General features: G+C 39.6%; 1 protein-coding gene across 1 annotated transcript in view; it reads left to right on the top strand.

Annotated features, from left to right (window-relative positions):
* The first annotated feature begins 392 nt into the window (after nt 1-392).
* Nucleotides 393-9709, top strand: part of LOC115102952 (obscurin-like) — a 100637-nt gene continuing 91320 nt past the window's right edge. Inside the window, 1 exon segment of the mRNA XM_065005677.1 lies at nt 393-588. The gene's annotated coding sequence lies outside the window, so the exon portion shown is untranslated.

Raw genomic sequence — 9709 nt, 5'->3', positions numbered from 1 at the left:
TCCAACACTTTGTTTTTGTATTATTTAAACCAAATTGAACATGTTTCATTATTTACTTGAGGCTAAATAGATTTTATTGATGTATTATATTAAGTTAAAACAAGTGTTCATTCAGTATTGTTGTAATTGTCATTATTACAAATACATTTTTTTTTAAATCAGCCAATTAAATCGGTATCGGCTTTTTTTGTCCTCCAATAATCGGTATCGGTATCAGCGTTGAAAAATCATAATCAGTCGGCCTCTAGTCCAGACCCATGCTCCAGCACCTAGGCTATCTCTACATTAAATGACAAGTCTATTTTGGAACGGAGGCTGCACCAAAATAGGAATGTTAGCTATTTGGCATCATGAGGTACCACATTAGAAAAAAGAAAGCGTAGTCAACCACCCACCGCAGGAGACTGGGGGAATGTTACACTTTCCTGGATACACAATCATCATTGTAGGGATATTGATACGCACCGGACATACATTTATTGGATCTCAGCGGCAAAGATTGGATTATTTTACGGACTGTAAAACCTTATTGAAGTTTTAGTTCACATGTTTCAGCGCTTGTTGTATCAGAGTGGCTGAAGACTCAAGGTGAGCAAATCATTGCTGAAGTTGAACTAACGCAGTTCCCAGTTTAAATAACCTAAAAGGACATTCAATTTGCAATCCCTGATCAACATCATTTCTAATTTAATAAGGCATGAGTCATATATTTTTGAATGGGAATCGAGTGTCGTCATTTTAGAGGAGTCATGTTTATTAAAGTACTTTATGTTTGTGGTGGCAGTTTTACTTCCCCAAAAAGTATGTTTTCATGACTTATTTATTTAATTACAATGAGCAACTTTGTTGGTCCGAAAATACTGTCAGTAAAACGTTTTTGCCGACTATCTAGCCTACACAATACACAAAACCAACTACATAAAACATGTATGATCAATTTGCATTGGCTAATGGTATTGGCAAGTTTATTAAACAATATAGAACAAAGAAGCGTTTCCTTCAGTTGTGGTGCCCTATCAAAACAGTTTATCCCTCTACGCTTCTACAAATGGCAATGGACAGAGACGCGGCCCGACAGCTGAGGTTATTTTGGGTACAGGCAGCTCAGGGGAGTGAGGTGACAAAGATGGCAAATGTCACCCTTTCAAAGACACATATCTGTTCTATTTAACCGTGTTAAAACCCAATTTGTCCCAATCTGGCAGTGCGTTGATGTCAGTTTACCTTTGTCAACCTATATTCACCCTCTCAAAAAGACAGCCAAACGTTTGTTGAATTTCCATGTGTTATCACTCTGCTTTCAACCTTCTAAAAGCACAACCAAATTTCAATGGAAAAACAATTGTTGGTTTAGTTGTCGCCAAATGTCTATCACTGTGCTTTCAATTATTTAAAATCAAAGTTAAAATGGGAATTCAATGTCAGATAGATTATTTTTTTACATAACAGATGAATGTGTTATCACTGTGGTTAATCTAATAGCAGAACCAAATGACCTGGATTGCAATTGAGATTAGACTAAATTAAAAGTACATAATGCTAGTATGTATCACAATGAAGTGTGAGATTCTGCGCAGATTATTACAGAAATTGTGACCTATGCATGTTATCTTGAACATGCACGCTTTATATGATTACATTAGAAGAAATGTATAGTTGACTGTTACATTAGTTTGTAAAATGGCCTTAACTTTAGGCTATTTATCGGATTACAAAAGTAATATTGAATTGTGTTTGGTTGACAATGCAACCAAATATCAACGTTTAAAGGAGATCTATCTAGTGCTTGGAAAGTTTCATTTGAGCCAATGGCTTAATCCCATTCTTGAACTTGTATTTTTTGTTGAGTTGGAGATGTGAATCCAACATATCATTTGTTAAGTTTAATAGTTGATAGGATATGTATTATAAGGTATTTATTGTATTTCAAAAGTGATATTGTTTCAAGTTTCACATTTTGATGGTACTATGTACAGGATACACGTGGTATGCATCATCCAACTAAATGCTTACTTGCAGGTTCCTTCTCGACAATGCAACAACAATAAGAAATATTAAAAGATAAGAATAGGAACATAAAGTAAATGGTTCAGTAGAATAGAATAAACATTTTAGTATAATACAGGAAGGTACAATTTATAGTCCAATATTTACACATGACTTGTATCAGAGAAAAGGGGGATTTGCAAGTGTTTAAATTGTGCAATAGTACATATGAGTCTGGTAACAGCAATTGTGATGTGTGTATATAACAGTGTTTTGTGTCCGTGTGTGTGTGTGTGTGTGTGTGTGTGTGTGTGTGTGTGTGTGTGTGTGTGTGTGTGTGTGTGTGTGTGTGTGTGTGTGTGTGTGTGTGTGTGTGCGTATATCCACACAGCCTAAAATGTTATTTTATTTTATTTTAAAAGTTATTTTTCCTCATCAATCTACACACAATATCCCATAATGACAAAACAAAAACAGGTTTCTAGTAATTCTTGCTAACTTAAAAACTGAAATATCACATTTACATAAGTATTCAGACCCTTTAATCAGTAGTTTGTTGAAGCACCTTTGGCAGAGATTACAGCCTCAACACTTCTTGGGTATGACGCTACAAGCTTGGCACACCTGTATTTGGGGAGTTTCTCCCATTCTTCTCTGCAGATCCTCTCAAGATCTGTCAGGTTGGATGGGGAGCATTGCTGCACAGCTATTTTCTGGTCTCTCCAGAGATGTTCGATCGGGTTTAAGTCCGGACTCTGGCTGGGCCACTCAAGGACATTCAGAGACTTGTCCCAAAGCCACTCCTGCATTGTCTTGGCTGTGTGCTTAGGGTCGTTGTCCTGTTGGAAGGTGAACCTTAGTGCTGAGGCCTGAGTGCTGTGGTGCAGGATTTCATCAAGGATCTTTCTGTACCCTGCTCTATTCATCTTTACCTTGATCCTGACTAGTCTCCAAGTTCCTGCCGCTGAAAAACATCCCCACAGCATGATGCTGCTACCACCATGCTTCACTGTAGGTATGGTGCCAGGTTTCCTCCAGACATGATCCTTGGCATTCAGGCCAAAGAGTTCAATTTTGGTTTCATCAGACCAGAGAATCTTGTTTCTCATGGTCTGAGATTCTTTAGGTGCCTTTTGGCTTACTCCAAGTGGGCTGTCATGGGCCTTTTACTGGGGAGGGGTTCTGTCTGGCCACTCTACCATAAAGGCCTGATTGGTGGAGTGCGGCAGAGATGGTTGTCCTTCTGGAAGGTTCTCCCATCTCCACAGAGGAACTCAAGCGCTCTGTCAGAGTGACCATTGGGTTCTTGGTCATTCTCATAATCGCACATTGGTAATACTCAGTGAAAACGTCATAGGGAAGCAGGGCTGGTCTTGGTTAAAACCCTGGATGGTCTCTCGAGTGGCGTAGCTGTCTAAAAGCACTGCATCGCAGTGTTGCGGCATCACTACAGCCTGGGGTTCTTTACTTGGCTCATCACGCTCTAGCTACTCCTTGTGGCTGGCCGGGCGCCTGGAGGCTGACTTCGGTCGTCAGTTGAACAGTTTTCCTCTGACAAATTGGTACGGCTGGCTTCCGGGTTAAGTGTGCAGGTGTTGGCGGGTCATGTTTTGGAGGACGCATGACCTCTCCTGAGCCCGTTGGGGAGTTGTAGCGATGAGACAAGATCGCAATTGGATATCACGAAATTGGGGTGGAAAAGGGGGGAAAATTACAACATCAAATAGAAAATAAAACCCTGAATGGTAGACAAAAGGGTAGTGCTATATAGATATATTCTCCAGCAGTAGGTGCTGCTTAACCTATAGGTTTTTATTCTGATAGTGGATATAACGTTGAAGAGCTGACGTTGTTTTTAAGGTACAAATTTAACATAGGTTCATGTGAATATTCAAAAATCCATATAAAGACAATATGTGCATTGTCCCACCAGTGGTGTTTCCACCAAACTGACTTCTTGCAGATAAAAGTCAGTGCTTAATGACTTTTGAGTTTTCATGTAAGTTAAGTTCATTGTGTTTCCATCACATTTCAACTCTACCGATAGTTTTGGCGCAAAAACGTTTATGTTAAATAGCAAATGTGCCTACTCTGGTCTTGGCATGTACGCTCCAGCCAACAGCTCCCAGATGCAGTGCGGGTTGCTGTGCAGGTTGGCTAGTCTACATGATGAGATTATGATAGATAAAAGCGAGAATATTTTTATCTGTCAAACGGCAGCCAAGCATCGATTATGTCACCAGAATAAGATCCTCAATATTTATTGGAAAGGAGCATCAAGCTCATCACCGTACACTTTCACCACCCTGTGAAGTTCATCACAATTTATATCTTCTGTCGCCTAATAAACTGCATGGTTTCCAGTCGTAGTGGGAGGATCACACACCATATTATCACGTGACTCTAAAGTTTACTTCAGTATGATGGTTATTATATCAATATTTGTGCATAAAGGCATTTCCACTGCCATTTCTCGCAAAATAAATTTTAGTCACAAAAAGATCCCACCATGTCCAACGAACAAATTATCTGCCAGCATTTGTACAATTGTACCGAAAAGTCCTGTTTCCATCACAGCTGTCGTGATTTATTTTTATACCGTATGACTTTACTCAAATGAAAACTGTGGATAGAAAAGTCATTTATGTTGAAATTTGGTTACCATGATAACATAATCATGTGCTTGAAATGTTGACCCTCAAAACAACAGCTTATGATGATTACTTGTTTTGTTGTTGACAAATTACGTTGAAAAGATGTTATTCAACCAGTTTGTGCCCAGTGGGAATCCAACTGCTCCCCTTTCCATGCACCTTTATATGGAAGTGTGTACTGTAGGTGTTATTTGACCTTGATAGTGATAGGGGTCTGGTTGATGGCCTACGTCACACTGCAATCGTGTTCCTCAAGTCTGGTCCTGGGGACTCAAGTGGTATAAACTTTTTTCAGTGACTTGATGATTAGGCTACTAATCAAGTTTAATCAGGTATGTTAGTGCTAGACTTGTAAACCCTGTGGGTTTCTGTTACTGTAATTTAATTATGCCAATGTGCTTTCATCAATTGAAAACCCTTAATCTATTTTATGAGAATTTATAATATTCTTGTTTGCATAAAATAGACGCAGACCAGTCTTTCAATAGTAGGTAACAGAATTTATTCTCGGAGCGCGCTGACACTTAACCACGAGCAACAGTTTATATACAGATCATGACGTCATTTCATTGCTTTAACAGAATCCCCTCCTCTCGACCGGGACAAAGTGAGGTGAAAAGTTCATTCTAACTTACTAACACACTCCCAGATAACTTTTGACCCCTCAACATTATCGATCACCACTGAGCTGACAGTTCTAATTAACAGAACACTTAGGAATGCACTCACTGTCTTATCTAAAAAAAACAGAGCTAAATTTCTGTAGGGTCAACCATAGGCTAACGACCTTATGTGTTTACACAGTCCCCAACCCATTTGTTTCTTCCTAGTTGGAATGGTGTTCATTAACTTTAATTACTCCTTGTCCGTGTCACACAATCCCTTCTTATGAACTCATATTGTTAATCGGATATAAAAAACAGAGTATAAGTTTTCCTTAGTTACAGTTCCATTTAAAATGATTTGTTCAGTCATTTAATCATAATTTTCCCAACAGTTTCCAGTACCAGAATCGAAGAACAGTATGACACCAAATAATCAAAATATTACACTTCAGTAGGCTAGTGTAACTCGTAGGCAACAAAACCTAGCTATGAAATATGCACTGTAGCCTACTTCCAACAACAACAAAAAGTATATTTGGAAAGAATGCTGTGGCGATTTTAGCATGAACATCTTGGTGGGGAAAACTAACATTTTTAGGGGATACATGCCAGCAAAGCCACTACACAACACAACACTAAACAATACATTAATTGCACGATGATGGTGAGAAACATTGCCCAAAAAACTGTTAGGGCCTATATAAAGCTGTCCCAACAGCAAAGCTTTCTTTTCAGCACCATAGAGTGAGTCCTTACCACCACTACACCTGGCAATCAGCGGAGCCTTGTCTGGCAGCGACACAGTTCATTCAGCCTCATTTACTGCCTTTTAAAATAACATAGCTGATATGGCTGACTTGCTGAAACAAATGTGATTTCCACTGACAATTGAGATGTACAAACTATGGCATAAGGGAATGACAAGCGCATAAGAGGCAATCCGTAATTTTGATTAAGACATTGATGAGCAAGCTAGGATGGACATATTCAATACAACTATTTGTTCAGCACTTTCGAAATGTACAGTGACAGAATTCAGAACATGGGCCATTCTTACAGTATTCTCCCTGTAAGCCAAGTCAGAACCGTAGGATAAGGGGGCATATAAGCAGACAATAAAATCTCTTACAATATTTGATAATTACATTTATCTAAAACAGGCTATAGGCTACATGTGCACCACCAAGTCAGAACAGTAGGCTAAATTATGAGGGAGAAATGGACCAAATTATTAGGGTGAAGCACATGGGCTACCAACAGCTTACTACACAACATAGACTTAGTATTCCTTTCTTAGCCACATTATACATATCTCCCTGGCATATTACATCATTTATGCAGCAGCATACAAGACATTTTTGGACTTACCTTGTTGTGTTGTGCCCACTTGAACAGGAAGGTGGCGCAGGAAGGTGGTGTTTTTAGAGAGATGGATTTTTAAAAGTAGAAGTTCAAATTGTTTGGGTACAGACCTGGATAGTAAGACAGGTTGTCTTTGCAGTAAATTGCAACACCGCCCCCTTTGGCCGTTCTATCTTGTCTGAAAATGTTGTAGTTAGGGATGAAAATGTCAGAAGTTTTGTTGGTCTTCCTAAGCCAGGATTCAGACACGGCTAGAACATCCGGGTTGGCAGAGTGTGCTAAAGCAGTGAATAAAACAAACTTAGGGAAGAGGCTTCTAATGTTAACATGCATGAAACCAAGGCTATTACAGTTACAGAAGTCATCAAAAGAGAGCGCCTGGGGAAGAGGAGTGGAGCTAGGCACTGCAGGGCCTGGATTCACCTCTACAACACCAGAGGAACAGAGGAGGAGGAGGATAAGGTTACGGCTAAAAGTTATGAGAATTGGTCGTCTAGAATGTCTGGAACAGAGAGTAAAAGGAGGTTTCTGGGGGCGATAAAATAGCTTCAAGGTATACTCTACAGACAAAGGTATGGTAGGATGTGAATACAGTGGAGGTAAACCTAGGTATTGAGTGATGATGAGTGAAATATTGTCTCTTGAAACATCCTTGAAACCAGGTGATGTCATCGCATGTGTGGGTGGTGGAACTGAAAGGTTGGATAAGGTATAGTGAGCAGGGCTAGAGGCTCTACAGTGAAATAAGCCAATGAACACTATCCAGAACAGCAATGGACAAGGCATATTGACATTAAGGAGAGGCATGCTTAGTCAAGTGATCATAAGTGAGTAGTGAGGTTGGTTGGGGTCACGGCGATTCAGATATATATAGATTTTAGATTTTAGGTTCTTCAAAGTAACCACCCTTTGCCTTGATGACAGCTTTGCACACTCTTGGCATTCTTTCAACCAGCCTCACCTGGAATGCTTTTCCAACAGTCTTGAAGGAGTTCCCACATATGCTGAGCACTTGTTGCCTGCTTTTCTGTCACTCTGCGGTCCAAACCATCTCAATTGGGTTGAGGTCAGGTGATTGTGGAGGCCAGGTTATCTGATACAGCACTTCATCACTTGCCTTCTTGGTCAAATAGCCCATACACAGCCTGGAGGTGTGTTGGTTTATAGTCCCACTAAGCACAAACCAGATGGAATGGCGTATCACTGCGAAATGCTGTGGTAGCCATGCTGGTTATGTGTGCCTTGAATTCTAAATAAATCACAGACAGTGTCACCAGAAAAGCACCATGACACCTCCTCCTCCATGCTTCACGGTGTGAACTACACATGCAGAGATCATCCATTCACCTACCCTGCGTCTCACAAAGACATACCAAATTTGGACTCATCAGACCAAAGGACAGATTTCCTCTTGTCTAATGTCCATTTCTCGTGTTTCTTGGCCCAAGCAAGTCTCTTCTTATTATTGGTGTGCTTTAGTAGTGGTTTCTTTTAATTATTTTTACAATGAAGGCCTGATTTACAAGTCTCCTCTGAACAGTTGATTTTGAGATGTGTCTGTTCCTTGAACTCTGTGAAGCATTTATTTGGGCTGCAATTTCTGAGGCTGGTAACTCTAATGAACTTGTCCTCTGCATCAGAAGTAACTCTGGGTCCTCTTGAGAGCCAGTTTCATCATAGTGCTTGATGGTTTTTGAGACTGCACTTGAGGAAACATTAAAAGTTATTGACATTTTCCAAATTGTCTGACCTTCATGTCTTAAAGTAATGATGGACTGTCATTTCTCTTTCCTTATTTGAGCTGTTCTTGACAAAATATGGACTTGGTATTTTACCAAATAGGTCTATTCTCTGCATACCACCCCTACCTTGTCACAACACAACTGATTGGCTCAAACGCATTAAGAAGGAAAGAAATTCCACAAATGAACTTATAACAAAGAACACCTGTTAAGTGAAATGCATTCCTGATGACTACCTCATGAAGCTGGTTGAGAGAATGCCAAGAGTGCGCGAAACTGTCATCGAGGCAAAGGGTGGATAGTTTGAAGAATATCATATACAAAATATGTTTTGATTTGTTTACACTTTTTTGGTTACTACATGATTCCATATGTGTTATTTCACAGTGTTGATGTCTTCACTGTTATTCTACAATGTAGAAAATAGTTAAAAATATTGTGTGTCCAAACTTTTGACTGGTACTCTATTATTTATATGTATATATTTTTGTTGGTGCCTGTCTTTCATGTTATTTTGTCATTAATACGTGGCACGTATCAGTTTGCAAACATTGTAAAAAAAAATCTACTAACTAGCTAGATAGCTCGCTTACAAGACTAGTCATGCTAGCTGCGTTGTTGCTTGCGATTGGCTGTGGTCTTGGGGGTGGCCTACAGACTCAGAGTTACATGTCAGGCATCATTCAGGGTTTAAATGCCCCACGAGGGATTAGATGCCCCAAGAGCTCTTACTTAGCTCAAGTTAGCATGAAACGCACCATCCTTTAGTGTAGCAATCAATGAAAACCTATACGCTGATCCGCTGGGGGCTTTGTCACCCCAGCCATACAGTCAATCTATCATCAACGCGTCCACTCCTATTTACAGAGTTTATCTCGTGATCTCGACAAAACAATATTTGTTATGTCGTGATCATGAGATAAATAAGTTGGGATCTCAACATAACGAGATAAATGTTTTTTTTTTAATTAGCATGTCCTTTTTGAACCGTAGTTATCAGTCATCAATGCATATCTTACTTTTTGTTGACTTCCATGTCAGACAGACTTCACTAAAAATATCTGAGCCGTGTGTGAGACATGTTAACACATTCTTCCAAGTCCCTATGAAAACTATCTCAATTTGCAGCAATCAATTCACTCCATAGTGGCCCACTCAAACACATTATGCCTCTATGTGAGAACTAGGCTTACCAAACCTTCAAGTCATTACTTCCTGGTGTAGTGTTATTACATGATCATGTTAGGCATTAGTGTCAGGCATGAGAAGGATGAGACACTAGACGTCGTGTAGTGTCATACGTGTGTGACATTGTAGTTCAAGAGGCAAGTGATTTAAATGATTGACAACAACAATAGAA

This window comes from Oncorhynchus nerka, linkage group LG20, assembly GCF_034236695.1.
Source record: "Oncorhynchus nerka isolate Pitt River linkage group LG20, Oner_Uvic_2.0, whole genome shotgun sequence".
Lineage (NCBI taxonomy): Eukaryota > Metazoa > Chordata > Actinopteri > Salmoniformes > Salmonidae > Oncorhynchus > Oncorhynchus nerka.
This window is presented reverse-complemented; position numbering and strand designations above follow the sequence as displayed.